This window comes from Acomys minous (assembly GCF_964271855.1).
Source record: "Acomys minous genome assembly, chromosome: 7".
Classification (NCBI taxonomy): Eukaryota; Metazoa; Chordata; class Mammalia; order Rodentia; family Muridae; genus Acomys; species Acomys minous.
Genome location: NC_140488.1, coordinates 111,756,397 through 111,779,586, shown reverse-complemented (window position 1 = coordinate 111,779,586; position 23,190 = coordinate 111,756,397). Strand labels below are relative to the sequence as shown.

The 23,190-nt window shown below is 46.2% G+C and overlaps 2 long non-coding RNA genes across 2 annotated transcripts in view; both read left to right on the top strand.

Moving 5' to 3' along the window:
- LOC311601736 overlaps positions 1-18,453 on the top strand; it is a 42,712-nt gene extending 24,259 nt beyond the window's left edge. The window contains exons 3-4 of the long non-coding RNA XR_014780641.1: positions 17,472-17,643; positions 17,738-18,453. This is a non-coding gene — a long non-coding RNA (uncharacterized lncRNA). The remainder of the gene's footprint in view (positions 1-17,471; positions 17,644-17,737) is intronic.
- Positions 18,454-19,572: 1,119 nt separating this feature from the next.
- LOC311602551 overlaps positions 19,573-23,190 on the top strand; it is a 51,166-nt gene continuing 47,548 nt past the window's right edge. The window contains exons 1-3 of the long non-coding RNA XR_014780778.1: positions 19,573-19,949; positions 22,058-22,138; positions 22,876-22,980. This is a non-coding gene — a long non-coding RNA (uncharacterized lncRNA). The remainder of the gene's footprint in view (positions 19,950-22,057; positions 22,139-22,875; positions 22,981-23,190) is intronic.

The window sequence follows — 23,190 nt, the reverse complement described above, 5'->3', positions numbered from 1 at the left end:
CTCAGTTCTAACACAGCAGCCGCTGTCTCAGTTCTAACAGTGTAGCCACTGTCTCAGTTTTAACACAGAAGCTGCTGTCTCAGTTCTAACACTGTAGCTGTTGTCTGAGTTCTAACACTATAGCCGCTGTCTCAGTGCTCACACAGTAGACCCTGTCTCCATTCTAAGGTTGTAGTCACTTTTTCAGTTATGACCCATGAGCCGCTGTCTCAGTTCTAACACAAAAGCGGCTGTCTCAGTTCTAACACTGTAGCCGCTGTCTCAGTTCTAACACTGCAGGCGGTGTCTCAGTTCTAACACTGTAGCTGCTGTCTCAGTTCTAACACTGTAGCCGCTGTCTCAGTTCTGAAACTGTAGCTGCTGTCTCAGTTCTAACACTGTAGGCACTGTCTCAGTTCTAACACTGTAGCCACTGTCTCAGTTCTAACACTGTAGCCGCTGTCTCAGTTCTAAGACTGTAGCCACTGTCTCAGTTCTAACACTGTAGCCACTGTCTCAGTTCTAACACTGTAGCCATTGTCTCAGTTCTAACACTGTAGCCGCTGTCTCAGTTCTAACACTGTAGCCGCTGTCTCAGTTCTAACACTGTAGCCACTGTCTCAGTTCTAACACAGCAGCCGCTGTCTCAGTTCTAAAAGTGTAGCCACTGTCTCAGTTCTAACACAGAAGCTGCTGTCTCAGTTCTAACACTGTAGCTGTTGTCTGAGTTCTAACACTATAGCCGCTGTCTCAGTGCTCACACAGTAGACCCTGTCTCCATTCTAAGGGTGTAGTCACTTTCTCAGTTATGACCCATGAGCCGCTGTCTCAGTTCTAACACAAAAGCGGCTGTCTCAGTTCTAACACTGTAGCCGCTGTCTCAGTTCTAACACTGCAGGCGGTGTCTCAGTTCTAACACTGTAGCCGCTGTCTCAGTTCTGAAACTGTAGCTGCTGTCTCAGTTCTAACACTGTAGGCACTGTCTCAGTTCTAACACTGTAGCCACTGTCTCAGTTCTAACACTGTAGCCACTGTCTCAGTTCTAAGACTGTAGCCACTGTCTCAGTTCTAACACTGTAGCCACTGTCTCAGTTCTAACACTGTAGCCGCTGTCTCAGTTCTAACACTGTAGCCACTGTCTCAGTTCTAACACAGCAGCCGCTGTCTCAGTTCTAACAGTGTAGCCACTGTCTCAGTTCTAACACAGAAGCTGCTGTCTCAGTTCTAACACTGTAGCTGTTGTCTGAGTTCTAACACTATAGCCGCTGTCTCAGTGCTCACACAGTAGACCCTGTCTCCATTCTAAGGGTGTAGTCACTTTCTCAGTTATGACCCATGAGCCGCTGTCTCAGTTCTAACACAAAAGCGGCTGTCTCAGTTCTAACACTGTAGCCGCTGTCTCAGTTCTAACACTGTAGCCGCTGTCTCACTTCTAACACCCTTGGCGCTGTCTCGGACCTAACACTCTATGCGATGTCTCCATTCTAAGACTGTAGCCGATTTCTAAGTTCTAATGTAGTAGCCACTGTCTCAGTTCTAACACTGCAGGCGGTGTCTCAGTTCTAACACTGTAGCTGCTGTCTCAGTTCTAACACTGTAGCCAGTGTCTCAGTTCTAAGACTGTAGCCGCTATCTCAGTTCTAACACTGTAGCCGCTGTCTCAGTTCTAACACTGTAGCCTCTGTCTCACTTCTAACACCCTTGGCGCTGTCTCGGACCTAACACTCTATGCGATGTCTCCATTCTAAGACTGTAGCCGATTTCTAAGTTCTAATGTAGTAGCCACTGTCTCAGTTCTAACACTGCAGGCGGTGTCTCAGTTCTAACACTGTAGCTGCTGTCTCAGTTCTAACACTGTACCTGCTGTCTCGGTTCTAACACTGTAGCCGCTGTCTAGGTTCTAACACTGTAGCCGCTGTCTCAGTTCTAAGACTGTAGCCGCTGTCTCAGTTCTAACACTGCAGCCGCTGTCTCAGTTCTAACCTGTAGCCTCTGTCTCACTTCTAACACCCTTGGCGCTGTCTCGGACCTAACACTCTATGCGATGTCTCCATTCTAAGACTGTAGCCGATTTCTAAGTTCTAATGTAGTAGCCACTGTCTCAGTTCTAACACTGCAGGCGGTGTCTCAGTTCTAACACTGTAGCTGCTGTCTCAGTTCTAACACTGTAGCCGCTGTCTCAGTTCTGAAACTGTAGCTGCTGTCTCAGTTCTAACACTGTAGGCACTGTCTCAGTTCTAACACTGTAGCCACTGTCTCAGTTCTAACACTGTAGCCACTGTCTCAGTTCTAAGACTGTAGCCACTGTCTCAGTTCTAACACTGTAGCCACTGTCTCAGCTCTAACACTGTAGCCACTGTCTCAGTTCTAACACTGTAGCCGCTGTCTCAGTTCTAACACTGTAGCCGCTGTCTCAGTTCTAACACTGTAGCCACTGTCTCAGTTCTAACACAGCAGCTGCTGTCTCAGTTCTAACAGTGTAGCCACTGTCTCAGTTCTAACACAGAAGCTGCTGTCTCAGTTCTAACACTGTAGCTGTTGTCTGAGTTCTAACACTATAGCCGCTGTCTCAGTGCTCACACAGTAGACCCTGTCTCCATTCTGAGGGTGTAGTCACTTTCTCAGTTATGACCCATGAGCCGCTGTCTCAGTTCTAACACAAAAGCGGCTGTCTGTGTACTAACCCTGTAGCCGCTGTCTCAGTTCTAACACTGTAGCTCCTGTGTCAGTTCTAACACTGTAGCTGCTGTCTCAGTTCTAACACTGTAGCCACTATCTGAGTTCTAACACTGTAGCCGCGGTCTCAGTTCTAACACTGTAGCCGCTGTCTGTGTTCTAACCCTGTAGCCGCTGTCTCAGTTCTAACACTGCAGCCGCTGTCTCAGTTCTAACACTGCAGCCGCTGTCTCAGTTCTAACACTGTAGCCGCTGTCTCAGTTCTAACACAAAAGTGGCTGTCTCAGTTCTAGCACTGTAGCCGCTGTCTCAGTTCTAACAGTGTAGCTGCTGTCTCAGTTCAAACTCTGTAGCTCCTGTCTCAGTTCTAACACTGTAGCCGCTGTCTCAGTTCTAACACTGTAGCCGTTGTCTGAGTTCTAACAGTATAGCCGCTATCTCAGTTCCAAATCTGTAGCAACTGTCTCAGTTCTAACACAGTAGCCACTGTAACTGTTTTTAGGCCGTGGCCCCTGTCTCAGTTTAAACAGTTTATCCTGTGTGTCAGGCCTGACACAGTAGCTGCTGTCTCAGTTTTAACAGTGTAGCCACTTTATCAGTTCTAACAGTGTCGCCTCTGTCTCAGATCTAACACAGTAACCACTGTCTCAGTTCCAACACTATAGCCTGCGTTACAGTTGAAACCAAGTAGCCGCTGTCTCAGTTCCAAAGCTGTAGCCACTGTCTCAGTTCTAACACTGTAGCCGCTGTCTCAATTCTAATAGTGTAGTTGCTGTCTCAGTTCAAGCACTGTAGCCGCCTTCTCAGTGCTCACCCTGTAGTCGCTTTCTCAGTTCTAACACTGTAGCCGCTGTCTCGGTTCTAACAGTGTAGTCACTGTCCCAGTTCTAACACTGTATCTGCTGTCTCAGTTCTTACAGTGTAGCCCCTGCCTCTGTTCTAAAAGTGTAACCCCTATCTCAGTTCTAACACTGTAGCCCCTGTTTCAGTTCTAACACTGTAGCTGCTGTCTCAGTTCTAACCCTGTAGCTCCTGTCTCAGTTCTAACACTGTAGCTCCTGTCTCAGTTATAACACTGTAGCCGCCGTCTCAGTTCTAACACTGTAGCTGCTGTCTCAGTTCTAACACTGTAGCCGCTGTCTCAGTTCTAGCACTTTAGCCAATTTCTCAGTTCTAACACTGTAGCCGCTGTCTCAGTTCTAACACTGTAGCTGCTGTCTCAGTTCTAACACTGTAGCTGCTGTCTCAGTTCTAACACTCTAGCCGCTGAATCAGTTCTAACACTGTAGCTCCTGTCTCAGTTCTAACACTGTAGCTGCTGTCTCAGTTCTAACAGTGTAGTCGCCCACTCGGTGCTCACACTGTAGTCGCTGTCTCAGTTCTAACACTGTAGCCGCTGTCTCAGTTCTAACACTGTAGCCGCTGTCTGAGTTCTAACAGTGTAGTCGCTGTCTCAGTTCTAACACTGTAGCCACTGTCTCAGTTCTAACACTGTAGCTGCTGTCTCAGTTCGAACTCTGTAGCTCCTGTCTCAGTTCTAACACTATAGCCGCTGTCTCAGTTCTAACAGTGTAGCTGCTGTCTCAGTCCTGACACAGTAGCCTCTGTCTCAGTTCTAACACTGTAGCCACTGTCTCAGTTCTAAAACAGCAGCCGCTGTCTCAGTTCTAACAGTGTAGCCACTGCCTCAGTTCTAACACAGAAGCTGCTGTCTCAGTTCTAACACTGTAGCTGTTGTCTGAGTTCTACCACTATAGCTGCTGTCTCAGTTCTAACACTGTAGGCACTGTCTCAGTTCTAACACTGTAGCCACTGTCTCAGTTCTAACACTGTAGCCACTGTCTCAGTTCTAAGACTGTAGCCGCTGTCTCAGTTCTAACACTGTAGCTGCTGTCTCAGTTCTAACACAAAAGCGGCTGTCTGAGTTCTAACACTGCAGCCACTGTCTCAGTTCTAACACTGTAGCTGCTGTCTCAGTTCGAACTCTGTAGCTCCTGTCTCAGTTCTAACACTGTAGCCACTGTCTCAGTTCTAACACTGTAGCCGCTGTCTGAGTTCTAACACAGAAGCTGCTGTCTCAGTTCTAACAGTGTAGCCACTGTCTCAGTTCTAACACAGAAGTTGCTGTCTCAGTTCTAACACTGTAGCTGTTGTCTGAGTTCTAACACTATAGCTGCTGTCTCAGTGCTCACACAGTAGACCCTGTCTCCATTCTAAGGTTGTAGTCACTTTCTCAATTATGACCCAGTAGCCGCTGTTAAAGTTCTAACACTGTAGCCGCTGTCTCAGTTCTAACACTGTAGCCGCTGTCTCAGTTCTAACACTGTAGCCGCTGTCTCAGTTCTAACACAAAAGGGGCTGTCTCAGTTGTAACACTGTAGCCACTGTCTCAGTTCTAACACTGTAGCACCTGTGTCAGTTCTAACACTGTAGCCGCTGTCTCAGTTCTAACACTGAAGCCGCTGTCTCAGTTCTAAAACTGTAGCCCCTGTCTCAGTTCTAACACTGTAGCCGCTGTCTCAGTTCTAACACTAACACTGTAGCCCCTGTTTCAGTTCTAACACTTTAGCTCCTGTCTCAGTTCTAACACTATAGCTGCTGTCTCAGTTATAACACTGTAGTTGCTGTCACAGTTCTAACACTGTAGCTTCTGTCTCTGTTCTAACAGTGTAGCTGCTGTCTCAGTTCTAACACTGTAGGGCTGTCTCAGTACTAACACAGTAGCCTCTGTCTCAGTTTTACCCGTGTAGCTGCTGTCTCAGTTCTAACACTGTAGCCCCTGTCTCAGTTCTAACACAGTAGCCCCTGTCTCAGTTTTAACCGTGTAGCTGCTGTCTCAGTTCTAATACTGTTGCCGCTGTCTCATTCTAACACTGTAGCCGCTGTCTCAGTTCTAACACTTTAGCCGCTGTCTCAGTTCTAACACTGTAGCCGTTGTCTGAGTTCTAACAGTATAGCCGCTTTCTTAGTTCCAAATCTGTAGCAACTGTCTTAGTTCTAACACAGTAGCCACTGTAACTGTTTTTAGGCCGTGGCCCCTGTCTCAGTTTAAACAGTTTATCCTGTGTGTCAGTTCTGACACAGTAGCTGCTGTCTCAGTTTTAACAGTGTAGCCACTTTCTCAGTTCTAACAGTGTCCCGTCTGTCTCAGATCTAACACAGCAACCACTGTCTCAGTTCTAACACTATAGCCTGTGTAACAGTTCAAACCAAGTAGCCGCTGTCTCAGTTCCAAAGCTGTAGCCACTGTCTTAATTCTAACACTGTAGCCGCTGTCTCAGTTCTAACAGTGTAGTCGCTGTCTCAGTTCTAGCACTGTAGCCACCTTCTCACTGCTCACACTGTAGTCGCTGTCTCAGTTCTAACACTGTAGCCGCTGTCTCAGTTCTAACAGTGTAATCACTGTCCCAGTTCTAACACTGTATCCGCTGTCTCAGTTCTAACAGTGTAGCCCCTTTCTCAGTTCTAACCCTGTAGCCCCTGTCTCAGTTCTAACCCTGTAGCCGCTGTTTCAGTTCTAACCCTGTAGCCGCTGTCTGTGTTCTAACCCTGTAGCTCCTTTCTGAGTTTTAACACTGTAGCTCTTGTCTCAGTTCTAACACTGTAGCTCCTGTCTCAGATCTAACACTGTAGCCTCTGTCTCAGTTCTAACACTGTAGCCGCTGTCTCAGTTCTAACACTGTAGCCGCGGTCTCAGTTCTAACACTTTAGCCGTGTCTCAGTTCTAACACTGTAGCCGCTGTCTCAGTTCTAACACTGTAGCCGTTGTCTGAGTTCTAACAGTATAGCTGCTTTCTCAGTTCCAAATCTGTAGCAACTGTCTCAGTTCTAACACAGTAGCCACTGTAACTGTTTTTAGGCCGTGGCCCCTGTCTCAGTTTAAACAGTTTATCCTGTGTGTCAGTTCTGACACAGTAGCTGCTGTCTCAGTTTAAACAGTGTAGCCACTTTCTCAGTTCTAACAGTGTCGCCTCTGTCTCAGATCTAACACAGCAACCACTGTCTCAGCTCTAACACTATAGCCTGTGTCCCTGTTCAAACCAAGTAGCCGCTGTCTCAGTTCCAAAGCTGTAGCCACTGTCTTAATTATAACACTGTAGCCGGTGTCTCAGTTCTAACAGTGTAGTTGCTGTCACAGTTCTAGCACTGTAGCCGCCTTCTCAGTGCTCACACTGTAGTCGCTGTCTCAGTTCTAACACTGTAGCCGCTGTCTCAGTTCTAACAGTGTAGCTGCTGTCTCAGTTCTAACTCTGTAGCTCCTGTCTCAGTTCTAACACTGTAGCCGCTGTCTCAGTTCTAACACTGTAGCCGTTGTCTGAGTTCTAACAGTATAGCCGCTATCTCAGGTCCAAATCTGTAGCAACTGTCTCAGTTCTAACACAGTAGCCACTGTAACTGTTTTTAGGCCGTGGCCCCTGTCTCAGTTTAAACAGTTTATCCTGTGTGTCAGTTCTGACACAGTAGCTGCTGTCTCAGCTTTAACAGTGTAGCCACTTTCTCAGTTCTAACAGTGTTGCCTGTGTCTCAGATCTAACACAGCAACCACTGTCTCAGTTCTAACACTATAGCCTGTGTCAGAGTTCAAACCAAGTAGCCCCTGTCTCAGTTCTAACAGTGTAGCCCCTGTCTCAGTTCTATCATTGTAGCCCCTGTTTCAGTTCTAACACTGTAGCTGCTGTCTCTGTTGTAACCCTGTAGCTCCTGTCTCAGTTCTAACACTGTAGCCGCTTTCTCAGTTCTAACACTCTAGCCGCTGTCTCAGTTCTAACATTGTAGTCCCTGTCTCAGTTCTAACACTGTAGCCGCTGTCTCAGTTCTAACACTGTAGCCGCTGTCTCTGTTCTAAGACTGTAGCCGCTCTCTCAGTTCTAACACAGCAGCCGCTGTCTCAGTTCTAACACTGTAGCCGCTGTCTCACTTTTAACACCCTTGGCGCTGTCTCGGATCTAACACTCTATGCGATGTCTCCATTCTAAGACTGTAGCCGATTTCTAAGTTCTAATGTAGTAGCCACTGTCTGGGTTCTAACACTGCAGGCGATGTCTCAGTTCTAACACTGTAGCCGGTGTCTTAGTTCTAACACTGTAGCCGCTGTCTCCATTCTAACACTGTAGCCAGTGTCTCAGTTCTAACACTGTAGCTGCTGTCTCAGTTCTAACACTGTAGCCGCTGTGTCAGTTCTAAGACTGTAGTCGCTGTCTCAGTTCTAAGACTGTAGCCGCTGTCTCAGTTCTAACACAGCAGCCGTTGTCTCAGTTCTAACAGTGTAGCCACTGTCTCAGTTCTAACACAGTAGCCTCTGTCTCAGTTTTACCCGTGTAGCTGCTGTCTCAGTTCTAACACTGTAGCCCCTGTCTCTGTTCTAACACTGTAGCCGCTGTCTCAGTTCTAACACTGTAGCCACTGTCTCAGTTCTAACACTGTAGCCGCTGTCTCAGTTCTAACACTGTAGCCAGTGTCTCAGTTCTAACACTGTAGCTGCTGTCTCAGTTCTTACACTGTAGCCGCTGTCTCAGTTCTAACACAGTAGCCCCTCTCTCAGTTTTAACCGTGTAGCTGCTGTCTCTTTTCTAACACTGTAGCCTCTGTCTCAGTTCTAACACAGTAGCCCCTGTTTCAGTTCTAACACAGTAGCCCCTGTCTCAGTTCTGACACTGTAGCTCCTGTCTCAGTTTTAACACTGTAGCTCCTGTCTCAGTTCTAACACTGTAGCTCCTGTCTCAGTTCTAACACTGTAGCCTCTGTCTCAGTTCTAACACTGTAGCCGCTGTCTCAGTTCTAACACTGTAGCCGCTGTCTCAGTTCTAACACAGTAGCCTCTGTCTCAGTTTCAACACTGTAGCCGCTGTCTCAGTCCTAACACTGTAGCCGCTGTCTCAGTCCTAACAAGTAGCCTCTGTCTCAGTCCTAACAAGTAGCCTCTGTCTCAGTTCTAACACTGTAGCCGCTTTCTCAGTTCTAACAGTGTAGCCGCTGTCTCAGTTTCAACCATGTAATTGATGTCTCAGTTGTAACAGTGTAGCCGCTGTCTCAGTTCTAACACTGTAGCCCCTGTTTCAGTTCTAACACTGCAGCTGCTGTCTCAGTTCTAACACTGTAGCTGCTGTCTCAGTTTTAAGACTGTAGCTCCTGTCTCAGTTTTAACACTGTAGCTCCTGTCTCAGTTATAACACTGTAGCTCCTGTCTCAGTTCTAACACTGTAGCCTCTGTCTCAGTTCTAACACTGTAGCCGCTGTCTTAGTTCTAACACTTTAGCCGCTGTCTCAGTTTTAACACAGTAGCCTCTGTCTCAGTTCTAACGCTGTAGCCGCTGTCTCCGTTCTAACACTGTAGCCCCTCTTTCAGTTCCAACACTGTAGCTCCTGTTTCAATTCTAACACTTTAGCTCCTGTCTCAGTTCTAACACTATAGCTGCTGTCTCAGTTCTAACACTGTAGTTGCTGTCTCAGTTCTAACACTGTAGCTGCTGTCTCAGTTCTAACACTGTAGCTGCTGTCTCAGTTCTAACACTGTAGCCGCTACCTCAGTTCTTACACTGTAGCCTCTGTCTCAGTTCTAACACAGTAGCCTCTGTCTCAGTTCTAACACAGTGGGCTCTGTCTCAATTTTAACCGTGTAGTTGCTGTCTCAGTTCTAACACTGTAGGTGCTGTCTGAGTTCTAACAGTTTTCCCCTTTCTCAGTCCTAAATCTGTAGCAGGTCTCTAAGTTCTTACCCAGTAGCCGCTGTCTCAGTTGTAACACTGCTTCACTGCTCCACTTTGAGCTTTCTAACCTCTGCTTTAGTGTCCTCTGAATCATGACATGCTAGTACACGTGTAGTTTTACCTCCTTGTTTATATTTATGTATGTGTTTTGGGTTAGGTCCTTGTGTTCTCTAGAAATGAGGGGAGACGTAATGAATTAGTAGGCCCTACCTAGCTTCATATGATGATGGCTGCAAGAGTGAATGGCTTATGCATGCCAGAGAGAAATGTTTCTTGTTAATCCACAATATAATAATCCATAATTTGTCGTTTTAAACCTATTTCCACAGACATAAAATGCTTCCAATATTTAACATTTATGTAAAATGCTGTAGCACAATCTGTTTAAAATATCTGCTTAAAATTTTAATAACTGCACATATATTTGCATCTCACAGTTTTTTTTTTTTCAAAACAGAATCTAGTCCTGAACCTCGTCCTGGTGATGGTCAACACTAGTCTTTCCTAATACCTGGGAAATTGAACCTGGAAATGAAATTGCCAGAAGTTAGTTATAGATGGTGACGTTTCACCATTTCCTACTAGGATCCTCTTTCCAGACCTAATAGCTTTTAACCTCCCCAGGTCAGCTTTAAAATGATTTGTCATCTTTGCTACAGGTAGGGTTCCCCCACCTCCTACCCCCAAACAAATACAGAAGCAATCCCATCATTACAAATTAATCTAACCCTGGGAAGGTGCAAAGATCAAGTTGTCAGTATAGGAAGTTAAATAAAATCTCTCACACTGAGAATAATATCCAAAGTTCACTTCATAATTCACTGCATCTAGTACAATCTGGAAGGATGTTGGGCGTGCACTTCCTGTTTGCTGGGAAATTTCTTCTCTTTGCTGCATTCTACATTGCTCTCCCAATGGAGAAGGTAACCAGCATCAGTCCCTAAGAAACGGCAAAGGCTAAGAACATCATTGTTCTAATCTACTGAAGAGGGGTTCACCAAATAGAAAGAAATGTCTTTAATCCAGTCTGTGGAGGCCAGGGATTTGATGTGGATTGGGGTTTTTTTTTTCCTCCATTGCAGTGTTTTATAGTCTGTGTTTCTAAAAACTGGGTCAGATTTTGCAATAGGACTAATTTATTTCATAGTACCTCATACTTACATTACTAAGCAGTCAGTACTGTATATGATGCCACTTTAATACTAGAATCCTTAAGTCAAAGAGCATCTAATTGAAGCAATAACTCGCCTCCCTGTATTATATGTTAGATACATGGTTTAGTGCAACTTAGCTTTTTTTTTTTCCTATGTTGAGATTTCAACCCAGCGCCTGGCATAATCTGGCAAATGTTCTTCCCCTGAACTACATCCAAGTCCAAATGTAACTTAACTCTTTTTCCGAAATGAATTCCTTCGGTGATTTATTTCCCTCCTACTGATCCCCTTTCATGTACTGTGCACAACCCATCCTCCCAGGCCCCAGCCAAGTGAGCGTGAATTCTGTCTTTTCTAGTCCTTCAGAATAAGTTAAATTTGTTTATATAGGGTCTCACTCTATAGCCCAGGATGGTTTCAAACTGTCCATCCTCTTGGGATAGGGAGATGGCTCAGCTGGCAAAGTGTTTGCCATACAAGCCTGACCTTAATTTGATCCCCAGAACCCAATGAAAAAGCCAGATGTGATGCTGTGCACTTGTGATTCTCACCTTGCAAAGCCAAAGCCAGCTGGATCCCAGGGGCTCACTAGACACAGAGCTGAGTTGAACTCATGCACTCCCAGCCAGTGAGCTACCCTGTCTCACGGAGTAAAGTGGACAACACCTGAAGGATGACATCTGAGGTTGGTCTCTGGCTTTCACATTGCATGTGAACACATATGTTTACATACGTGCGCGCGCGCACACACACACACACGCACACACACACACCCACACCCATTCTTCTGCCTCAGCCTCCTGAATGGTGGGATTTTGTTGTTGTTGAGTTTTTTGTTTGTTTGGTTTTGGTTTTTGGTTTTTCAAGACAGGGTTTCTCTGTGTAGCCCTGGCTGTCCTGGACTCACTTTGTAGACCAGGCTGGCCTCGAACTCACAGAGATCTGCCTGCCTCTGCCTCCCAGAGAGCTGGGATTATAGGCATGTGCCACCACGCCTGGCTAGAAGCCAGGATTTTGAATGTGCACCTGTACAGTATCATTCCTTATGTTAGCGAGCACACGACTTTCTCTGTTTGGAACTTCAGTTGGTGTCTGAGCAAGAACACCTGGTTGTTCAAAGTTGTCTGGGTTGTGTTTGTGAGTGTATTCCGTGCTGTGTCATTAGTAGTTGGATTGTACATGCCTTGAAAGTGCATTAGTAAAAGACTTCCAGTTAAAGAACTTCATGACAGCACCCCTGGAGTTTGTGGGGGTTTGGTTTCAGGATCTTCTTGACCAGCCAAATGTCCTTGGATGCTCAAGCCTCTTACACAGAGTGGTGCAGTATTTGCACAGAACCTACACACATTCTCCCATAAAGTTGAAAGCACCTCTAGACCACTCACCAGCTCTAAGGCAGTATAAATGCCAAGTAGCTATATGTGTTGTTTAGGGGAAAGAAGCCAACAAAAAGTTGGTACATGTTCAGGAAAGACAGTTTTTTTTTTTCCTGGAGTAGTCTAGACGTGGGGTTGGTTAAATATATTTGGAGCCTCTGGCTGCAGAGAGCTGGGCCAGCTGTCCAATCACACTCTGGAATGCTCTGCCGCTGTGGTAAAAACAGAAAGGTTTATGGATTGATTGTTAAGACAGACTGTTGAATGAAAAAAAAAATCAAAGAACTGAGTGCTCCTATTTATATAAAAGTGGGAGATAGATAGAAATGCGTATTTGCTTGTACAGATATAAAGCATCTCTTAAGAAAGCATAGGCACTTGCTAGCATTGCTTACTTATGACGAGGAGGAGCAAGGAGGTTGAGTGGAGGGATGGGAGAGACGCTGTCCATTCGATCGCCCTGTCACAAGGATTGGGAAATACAACTCAGTGTTGCCAAGTAAGCAGTCTCAAGAATTCTCCTCAGAGCCTCAAGCACCTCTACCCAAGCAGGCTCTAAATTTTTACTTCCACCATGAAAAAATTTCAGAGCGAATCAGGAAAAAAGCAGTTCGGAAACCTATTGAGTAACAAGAAAGGAAAAGTGTGCCTGAAGAGAGCTGAGTGGGGCTGCCCTAATGACAGCTATAGAAGAGACTGGTGGCCTTGAGGTTACTTAATCTTTAAGTTTAGGTCTTAGTCTCAGAATATGTCTTTGAGGGGGAAATTTAAAGTACCCTTTTGGCTAGGCGTGGTGGTACACAGATATTAATCCCAGCATTTGGGAGACAGAAGCAGGTGGAGCTCTGTGAGCTCGAGGCCAACCTGGTCTACAAAGTGAGTCCAAGACAGCCAAGGCTACACAGAGAAACCTCGTCTTGAAAAAACAACACCAAGCTGGGAGTGGTGGCGCACGCCTTTAATCCCAGCACTCGGGAGGCAGAGACAGGTGAATCGCTGTGAGTTCGAGGCCAGCCTGGTCTACAAAGCAAGTCCAGGACAGCCAAGGCTACACAGAAAAACCCTGTATCAAAAGACAAAACACAAAATAAAACAACCCCTCCTCCCAAAAAAAACAAACAAAAACCGCTGGGTGTGGTGGTGCACGCCTTTAATCCTCTCTCGGAAAAACCAAAAAAAGAAAAAAAAGAAAGAAAGAAAGAAAGAAAGAAAGAAAGAAAGAAGAAGACCAACTAAACAAACAAACAAACAAACAAAAACACCCCCCCAAAATAATAAAGTACCCTCTTGTTCAGGTTTGCAGGGGGAGAAAGGGATGCCAGCAAAGAGAAAGCTATTGATCAAAAGGGACACTTACTTATACATTGCATATGTCATGGGGAGGTTGTATTTTATTTATTTATTTATTTATTTTGGAGACAGGGCCCCAAGATGTCAGTACCTTCAGAGGTTGGTTTCACACTTTTTTACCTCCAAAGATACCAGAGTCTGTGACTTTTCCAGTCCCTTTTTATAAAATGGTGTCGCATTTGCATTTGATCTGTGGGAGCCCTCCTGGACTCTAAACCATCTTTAAGTTCCTTGTGGTATCCAGTGTGATGTAAATGCTCTGGAAATGGATGTTAGATTGTTGTTCTGGAGATGTTCGAGAAAGTTCGGATTGTATTTTTCTATCTATGACAGATTGAAGCCACAGATGCTGCACCCAGTAGATAGAGGATCAACTATACATTCTTTGTTTTCTTAATCTTTTGGGGAGACATGGTTTCTCTGTGTAGCCCTGACTGTCCTGGACTCTCTTTGTAGACCAGGCTGGCCTTGAACTCACAGAGATCCACCTGCCTCTGCCTCCTGAATGCTGGGATTACAGGTATGCGCCACCATGCCCTGCTAAAGAGTTACTTTTGTTTGAATGTGTATGTGTTTGTGCGTGAGTGTACACAGGCACCTGCATACATGTATGTGATGTGCATTTACACACATAATGCATATCACATACATGCATGCAGTGCCTGTGGAGCTCAGAAGAATTCTTGGCGTTACAGGTGAGCAACCCAATGTGAGTGCTGGGATCCAAACGTAAAATGCTCTTACACACTGAGCCATCTCCCTCGCCTCCGTTATCCTGAAATTTGAACATGCAATACAAGACTTGCACCAAGACATGAATAAACAAAATAAAAATTAAACCACCAAAACTGACTAAGAGGAATGCGGTCATTAATTTTCTTGTTGCTGCAACAAAATTTGTAACCAAAGCCGGGCGTGTTGGCTCATGCCTTTTATCCCGGCACTCGGGAGGCAGAGGCAGAGGCAGAGGCAGGCTGAGTTCTAGGCCAGCCTGGTCTGCAAAGTGAGTCTAGGAAAACCAAGGCTACACAGAGAAACCCTGTCTCAAAAAACAAGCCAAAACCAAAACCAAAACCAAAAAAAAAAAAAAAAAAAAAAAATTGTGACCAAAGCAACCCAGGGACGGAAGGGGCTATTTGCCTCACAGTTGGAGAATGTGTGGAACGTGGAGGAGGAGGCAGGAGCAGAGGCAGCTAGCCACACTGCATCCACAGTCAGGAGGCAGAAAGGGAAGGCAGCTCCTCACCTCACTCTCTCCATTTTAATTGTTCCGGGATCTGGGCCCACGGGATGATATCATCCTCATTCAGAGTCCAGCGGCTCTTCCTGCCTCAATGTGTTCTAGAGGCTCCCTCACAGGCATGCTCAAAGGGTTTGTCTTCTAGGTGAGTCTCAATCCTGTCAAGGTGACAATCAAGGTGAACTGACACAAGGTAGAAACAGGTGACCTTGGGGAAGGCTTTGGACTGCCTGCCTAGAAACCTTCAGAGTGGCCATTGCTGGAGAAGGGGCCCGACTGGTGCTCAGCGACCATCCCAGGGCAGGTAGGTGGGGGAAGTCAAAGACATGGGAATTGAGGGACCAGAGCTTCAGGCCTTCATGTTTAGAAACTCTTCTTTCTCTGGTGGCTTGAGATGGTCCTGGCAGGGGTCAGTTGCCATAGAAGAGACCTGGGAGCCTGTGGGAAAGTCACCATGTAGCAATAAGCTGAGTTAAGCTCAACGTGGTGGCATGGAAAGTTGCTGGGAAAGCCAGGTTTTCTGGGATGGAACTGAGCTTGGAGTCTCATCCCCACTTACTCACCCTTTTATCCCCAGAGCATTTCCACATTGCCAGGGAAAGGTTGGCTGAATGAATCTAGTGTCGTCGACTGCCATGAACAGTCCCTAGCGAGCCTTATAGGTCTCCAGGACTCAGCCTTCTACGGTCCCTCCTGCACTAACTCTAAGCAGCTACATGTCAGTTCAGCTCACAACCTAGGGGGCAGAATCAATCACGTGACCCTGCATAATGGCAAGATGGGGGAAGGGGAAAGGAGGGGGACAGGAAGATACGATGCAAGCTCTCTGAAACAGGGTTGGCTAAAATACTGACCTCTTCTTACTGGTTCTCCTGTTCTTAGGCTTTTGTCTTTCACATAATGACAAGTGGTTGGTATAGGCTTCTCTTCCATGCAAAATGTTCTTCCATATGTGGTCCTTGAAGGGCTTACTGAAAAGGGAAACTGAAGCTGAGTGTGCTGGCATATACCGGTACTCCCAGCACTTGGGAGGTAAAGGCAGGAAGATCTGGAGGGGAAAGCCACCCGTAGCTACGTAGTGAGTTAGTTGGATGCTAGCTTCAGCTACGTGAGACCTTACTTTTACCTAAAAGGTACATTGAGATAAATTAAAAACCTCATTTATTGTCTAGTTATTGACTTAGGGTTTCTATTGCTGTTTCAAAAAACACCGTGACCAAAAAGCTAGTTGGGGAGGAAAGGGTTTATTTACCTCACACTTCTGCCTCATAGTCCATCACTGAAGGAAGTCAGGACAGGAACTCACACAGGGCAGGAACCTGGAGGCAGGAGCTGATGGAGAGGTGCTGCTCACTACCTTGATCCCCATGGCTTGTTCAGCCTACTTTCTTATAGAACCCAGGACCAGCCCAGGGGTGGTAACTATCATATTTTATCTATGAGAAAACTGAGACACAAGCTGGCCATGGTGACTTGTGCCCGTACTCCTAGAGGTGTGGAGACTGGGGCAGAATTGTGGTAGGAGCCTACACAGACAGGCCTAGCCAGGAGTAACCTCAGCACCCCCTGCTCCCCAATCTATGTTATAGAAAAGCATTTCAGTATCATAAAATGCAAAGAAAGACAGAGGGAGACTCTAACTAGCCAGCTTGGTTTACATGCCTATACCTATAGCAAGAGGACCCGGCATGTTGTGGCAGCCATATTGGAAAAAGGCTCGAGTCTCAAGAAAGACTTGAAGACAGCCAGGCATACCAGGCTGACTAAAGTCAGAATGGACACTAAGTGTGGACTCAAACATGCTAAGGCACTTGTACGTACATCTGCAAACAAGGAATCCCAAAGATGGCCAGCAAGCCACCAGAAGCTAGGAGGCAGGCATGGAAGAGCTGCCCCTTACAGCTCTCAGGAGCATCCATACCTTCCTTCTCTTGGATTTTTAGCCCTGTCTGTTGTTTATGGTACCCAGTGTATGGTTCTTGTCCTGGTACTAGTGGGCTGAGACTCTTGGCCTGCCAGTGTGGGACTCTGACAAAGGTTGCTATTAATTCCTCTCTGCCTTGGGCTCGCTTCCATTTCCTTTGTCCCTCAAGTCCTACATCAGTGTTGGTCTCCAGTCCACCCCTGGCTGTTCAGCCTCCAGCCGGCAGATGCCCACTCTCCCGAAGCCACTGTTGTGTGATCTTGGATCTTAGAACGAGGCTTTTGGCAAGTCAAGGAATGGCCTTTCCTCACCTGAGGAGGAATAAAATGTGGTTATGTGTGGCCCTTACCTGTGTAGCTTGTTTTCTGTGTCACTGCAGCTAGGCTTCAGGACTCGGGCGGCTCACTAAGCCCAGCCTCATGAGGCTGGGAAGGGAAGAGCGTACAACGTCCAGGCACGAGGAGGAGAGCCTCCCAGATTCTGATGGCTTAAACAGCTCCAAGGTTATCCTGCAATAAGCACACCCTCTGCTGTAAGTGTCCAGAGTGTCGCAGCATGCTTCCAGCGTTCGTTCCTTCCCCTGAGGAGTCTTCAGGGTTTGGTAAATTTTCTTTAGCCAGTTGCATGCTGTTTTTATTCATTTCTTTTAAGGACCATTTTCTTTTTCTTCTTCTTTTTTTTTTTTTTAGTTTTTTTTTCGAGACAGGGTCTCTCTGTGTAGCCTTGGCTGTCCTGGACCCGCTTTGTAGACCAGGCTGGCCTCGAACTCACAGCGATCCATCTGCCTCTGCCTCCTGAATTCTGGGATTAAAGGCGTGCGCCACCACGCCTGGCTTTTAAGGACCATTTTCAAGGCTTTACTCTCTCTCTCTCTCTCTCTCTCTCTCTCTCTCTCTCTCTCTCTCTCTCTCTCTGTGTGTGTGTGTGTGTGTGTGTGTGTGTGTGTGTGTGTGTGTGTGTGTGAGACCACCTTTCAGGATTGGTTCTCATTTCTGCCGTGTGAGTTCAGGGAACAGAACTTGGGTCATCATGTTTGGCAGCAAGCACCTCTACCTGCTCTGTTAGGAATGGCCTCTTGCTGTGCTGAAACACCAGGACCACTGCAACTAACAGAAGAAGGACTCTGTTTGGGCTTCAAGGTTGCAGACGGAGAGTCTGTCATGGCGAGGAAGCACGGCAGTATAAGGCAGGTACGGGCGCAGGAACAGGATGCTGAGAGCTCATGGCCTTACTTCAGGTACAAAGGGGAGGGGGAGGGAGAAAGGGAGGGAGGGAGAGAGGGAGGGAAGGGGGAAATGTCTATTCTCCAAGTGACATATTTCCTCCTACAGTGCAGTATGACCCAAACTTCTCCAAAGAGCACCGCCAATTGGCGACCAAGAACTCAAACATCCAAGACTATAGGAGATAGTTTTCTGATAAGAACAGATGCTACACTTGATCTTAGCCAAAAGACCGAGAAGCGATGGAGACAGTTTTCAGTGTTCGAAATTTCAAACCACTGTACCTGCTGAATCATCTTGCCAGGCGCACATACTGTTTCAAAACACTAAAAGAATGCGGGGGAGCCGGGTGTAGTGGCGCACACCTTTACTCCCCACAGAGGCAGAGGCAGGCGGATCACTGTGAGTTCAAGGCCAGCCTGGTCTACAAAGTGAGTCCAGGACAGTCAGGGCTATACACTGAGATACCTTGTCTCAAAAAAACCAAAAACCAACCTTCTCCCACCCCCCCAAAAAAACCAAGACTGTGGAAGAATTGAAGGTGGTGGTAGAGGCCATGGAAGTGACATGGATGTGACGGGGCACAACGGCTCCATCTTGGCCTTGAACAGATGTCCCCACAGCCTCAGTAACTGGAACATGCTGGTCAGGAAGTCCCTGTGACATGTTTCAGGGCGTAGCAGGAACAGCAGGTTATCTAGACTCCCAAAGGGTTCATACTTTTGCTGCTGGGAAAATGGAAGCCTACAGGAGGCAGTCCAGCGCTGTCGTGGATCAGGCCCGGCAAGTGGCTTGCTCTCACAATGGAGCCTACGCTTTTCACTAGCTGGGCAGCCTGATGTGATGGGCACAGTGGTCTCCCCTCAAGGGAGGACGTATTGCTCTGGCTGCTATTAGCAGAGCTGTTGGCAGACAGCTTTCAGCTGTACCTTTGGAGTCTGCCTCGGCTTCAGAGAGCGCTTTATCTAGATGGTCTTTTGGGGGAGGGTGCGGGGTGGTCTCCATTTTTTGACTGATGGTTGCTTAGAGCAAAGAAGTCTAGACGTCTTGAGACAGCTGTGAAGGACCATTTTCTTTCCATAGTTGCCTGTGGGGTGGCCAAGGTTGATCTTGGGTTTGTTTGTATTGTGGCCATCTGACCTCTCTTTTCTCTTTCCAGTCATTTTTCATTAGCACCCTGTGCTGTGGCAGCTTGAATGTATCCCCCAAAAGCTCTTGTGTTGGCTGAGTTCAATAGATGCAGGTATCCAAGCCTGTAATCCTAGCGCTCAGGAAGCCGAGGGAATAGGGCCAAGCATTGCAGGCTAGCCCATGCTATGTGGTGAGTCTGTGGCTCAAACAAATAACAGCAGCAATTCAAACAACCCGCCCTCACGCCAAACAAAACACTTATTACGCTCTGACATCCGAGGGACGGACCAGCCGTTGCCCAGTCCAGGCTATCATCTGCTCATTACTGGAGGCTGCTGGGAAGCCTTGCTGCTCAAACTCAAACCTCTGCACCCTGGGTCTTAGCCCAGTATCAGTGGATCCTAGTACCAAGGAAGCTGCCCTGTGATACTTGGGTCAGGTTACCAAGGCCACCTGTCCCCTCCAAACTGGAGCCTCAGGGCCTGCCTTTGGGTTATCTGTAGCATTTAACCACCTTAAATCAGAAGTAAGTGTGTGTGTGTGTGTTTATTAAATTTTTGTCAGCTAGCCGGGCGTGGTGGTGCATGCCTGTAATCCCAGCACTCGGGAGGCAGAGGCAGGTGGATCGTTGTGAGTTCGAGGCCAGCCTGGTCTACAAAGTGAGTCCAGGACAGCCAAGGCTGCACAGAGAAACCCTGTCTCGAAAAACCAAAAAAAAAAAATTTTTTTTTTGTCAGCTGTATACATGTATACTATATATTCTGGTCATATTTCCCAACCCCCACCAGAGCCTTTAAACAAACAAGCAAACACACACACACACACACACACACACACACACACACACACACACACACACACACACGGAACGACCATAGAACTTGCTAAGTCACCCTGGTAGGCAGAAGTAGGTCACTAGGGGCAGGCCCTTGTGTGTGTATGTATGTATGTATGTATGTATGTATGTATGTATGTGTATGTATTTGTGTGTTTGTATATGTATGTATGCATGCATGTGTGTGTGTATGTGTAGGCAGGCAGGTGTTGTCATAGTGCACATGTGTAGATCAGAGAACAGCTTTCTGGAATGGGTTCTCTTCTTCCCTAATGTGGATTCTGGGCACTGAACTCAGGCTATCAGGCTCTGTGGCAAGCACCTTTACCTACTGAGCCATCTTGTCAGACCAAGGTGAGCGTTGTCTTTTTTTTTTAATACCAGGAAAAAGACAAAAAAGGAAAAGAAGAAACTAAAGCCATTCAGTTCCTGGGGGTGAAGATACCAGAGAGGAATGCAAGTGAGGGTTTCATCAGGCCGTAAATGCTGCTGCGCTACTTTAGAGTGGCCTTATGGAGAAGGCCAGGAAGGAAAGGCCCTTTCAGGCCATCTGTTTCTGCAAGAGGGCCAGGTGCCACCCTGACAGATGGACACCAGCAGTAGCTTAGCACAGAGCCAGCTAGTTCTGGCCCAAATGGCAGAGAGAAGAGTCTCTCCATCGTTCGTGTGACCACCGCCCAAGCCTGGCCAAGGTGTGCCCATAGGGCCACATGACTTACGTCATTGCCATTCTGCTTTCTGAGGCCAAGGTCAGTAGGGGCGCTATGCCTTCTCTGAAGGTGACTGTCAGGGAGTGGGCTGAAGTGCCATGCTTTGCCCAGCCTTTGCTGCTTAGAAAGAAGAACACTTTCTTCACACTCTTGGAAGCTGCCTGGTAACAGCAAAGTCCAGATTTTCCCATATCATTTCCCTATAACTCACATTAATGTAAAGTGGTCTCCTCTGAGCCTCAGGGTTACCAGGAACCCTCAAATCAGAGGTTCTCAGCCTTCCTAATGGTGCGACCCTTTAGAACAGTTGGTTTTTTAATGTTGTGTTGACCCCTCACGTAAAATAAAATTATTCTCGTTGCTACTTTATAACTGTAATTTTGCTACTGTTATGAATTGTAGTATGGATGTCTGAGTTTTCTGATGGTCTTAGGTGACCCCTATGAAAGGGTTGTTCTGCCCCCAAAGGAGTCTCGACCCACATGCTGAGAACCACTGCACTAATGGATTCCCCAAACTGCAGATAGTACCTAACCCTATCTACACTGCATTTTTCCTATAAACAATTGATATAGTTTAATCAGTGAACTTTGGCCGCCAAGGATGACCCAACATGTCTGATCCTCCTGTGTTTACATTCTGAGCTCTGGGATTTTAGGCATGCTTGGTTTATGCAGGGCTTAGGGCAGGCTAGGCAAGCGTGCTCGCAACTGAGCTGCATCACCAGCCAGTTAATGAATCTTTTAATGCTGTTTGGGGGGAGGGTTGCAATATTGGGCATTGCTTCCAGGGTCTTGCACACATGTTAAGCTCTACCTCTCCAGTGTCCTGTGCATCTTACAATAACTTGATTTCTTTTTCTTTATCAGGCCGCGAATTCCACCAAATATGATTTAGGATTGCTTAGTGTCACTTATCACATTCACTAGTACAGATAAATAAATGTGTGTGTAGATTATTTTAACACACTGAGACATTGTTTGGGATGCTTTCTGAGTATTTTAGCATAATTGTAAGTGAGGCTTTCTGTGTGGCCAATGTTGTCATTTTCATGAATATAAAGTATAACTCACTAGACAAGCTTTTGACCCTAAAGTCTTACTTTGAATCTATTATCACCTCACTAGTAGATGGCCTTGAGCAAGGCAGAAGTTTGGGTCCACATTCATAAGGTGATACCATTCTAACCTTTTCTAGGTCCCTATGTGTTCTTGTACAAATCTGTAAGGTCCACCTATAGAGTTTGGCAACTCTGAAGTACTTCAAATGACAGTTAGTGGGGAGTCAGTGAAGTCAGCCACCTTTAAAACAGTAGTTATGCCTGTCATAAGAAACTTTAGACTGGAGCAGGCAAATCTAAAGTGGCCAATTAAGCAAATAAGCATCTAATAATACACTCTATGTTCCTAGCCTATTCTACTGAGTCGTTGGAAAGAATTCATTTTAAGGGGATGATTCTAGGTCTGATGTGATGCAACTACTGATTTAATTTTTAAAAATAGGAGGATCTTGCCCCCTAAGAGTGAATGTGTGTGTGTGTGTGAGGGGGGCGTGTTGAAGGGTGCATTTGATATTGAACCTAGTGCTTGCCTTATACATGTTAGGCATGCACTTTACCATTGAGCTGTTTGCCCCAACAAGAGAATAATTAGTTCATGTGTGTATTTGTGTGCATGCTTATGTGTGTGCCCAAGTGTGCTTGCTTCTGTATGCATATGGAGGCCATAAATGACTCTTCCAGTTTATTTTTAGAGCCCGTGGATTTGGCCACACTGGCTGTCAGAAGCCCCCTGCAGCTGCCTGTCTCTGGATTCCCCTACTCCTGGCTCTGAGGTAACAGATGTTCACTGACACGCCCAGCTTGTAAGTGGGTGTGGGGATCTGAACAGATCCTCATGCTTGCACAGAAAGCACCCTGCCCACTGGCTGCTCTTCCAGAGCACCTGAGTTCAATTCCCAGCAGCCACATGGTGGCTTGTGGCCATCTATAATGAGATCTGGTGCCCCCTTCTGGCCTGCAGGCATACATGCAGATAGAGTACTCATATACATTGAATAAATAAATCTTTTAAAAAAAAGAAAAGTAGATAACACATAGTTAAAAAGAAAAAAGGAGTGCATGATGGAGTTTTAGGCAGTAAATGAAATTTGCTAAGAATATTGTAATAAATGACCTAGTACACACAGAAAGGAGCTGTGTGAGGCGACAGTAATGTATACATATATCAAAACTCCATGTGTCTTATCTTAAATATACACAGTGTTTACAGATTGATCATACTTAAACAAAGCTAGAGCAACATTTCTCCATGGTCTTTGGCTTAGGACCTATTCTAAGAGGCAGGGATGGACTGGCCTTATTTAACTTGGGGTCATGTATGATTTAATAGTATGACCTTAGGAATCCTTTTAGAAAAATATTCAAAAGTCACACATAGAGGCCAAAAGCTCCACACATGTAGCTAGAGATACTTGTTCTGGAAACTTCCTTATTTCCTTTCCTGTTTTCTCAAGCAAAATAAATGCACACATTGATAACCTTTGTTTTTGCCTTTCTGTTTCTTTTCAAGAAAAGCCATTCGTGCCTGCAGTAGCTTACAGATGGTTACAAGTCTCGCCCTTCCTTCCATCCGTGTGGTTGTCATGGGAGTCTGCAGTGCCTTCTCGAAGCAGGTGTGTCAGTTTACCCCACTTCTGGATGCTAGCTTAGTAGTCACGTGACTTGTTTTTGCTACTGGACTGCTAAAAATAGATGTGACGCACCAAAAAAAAAAAAAAAAAGGTCATATAGTGTGGCTTCTGGCATCTCTAGGATTGTATGTCTCAGCTAGCTTGGAGGTCGAGCTGAGCTGAGACCAGCCTAGGTCAGCCATCAACCTGTTAGC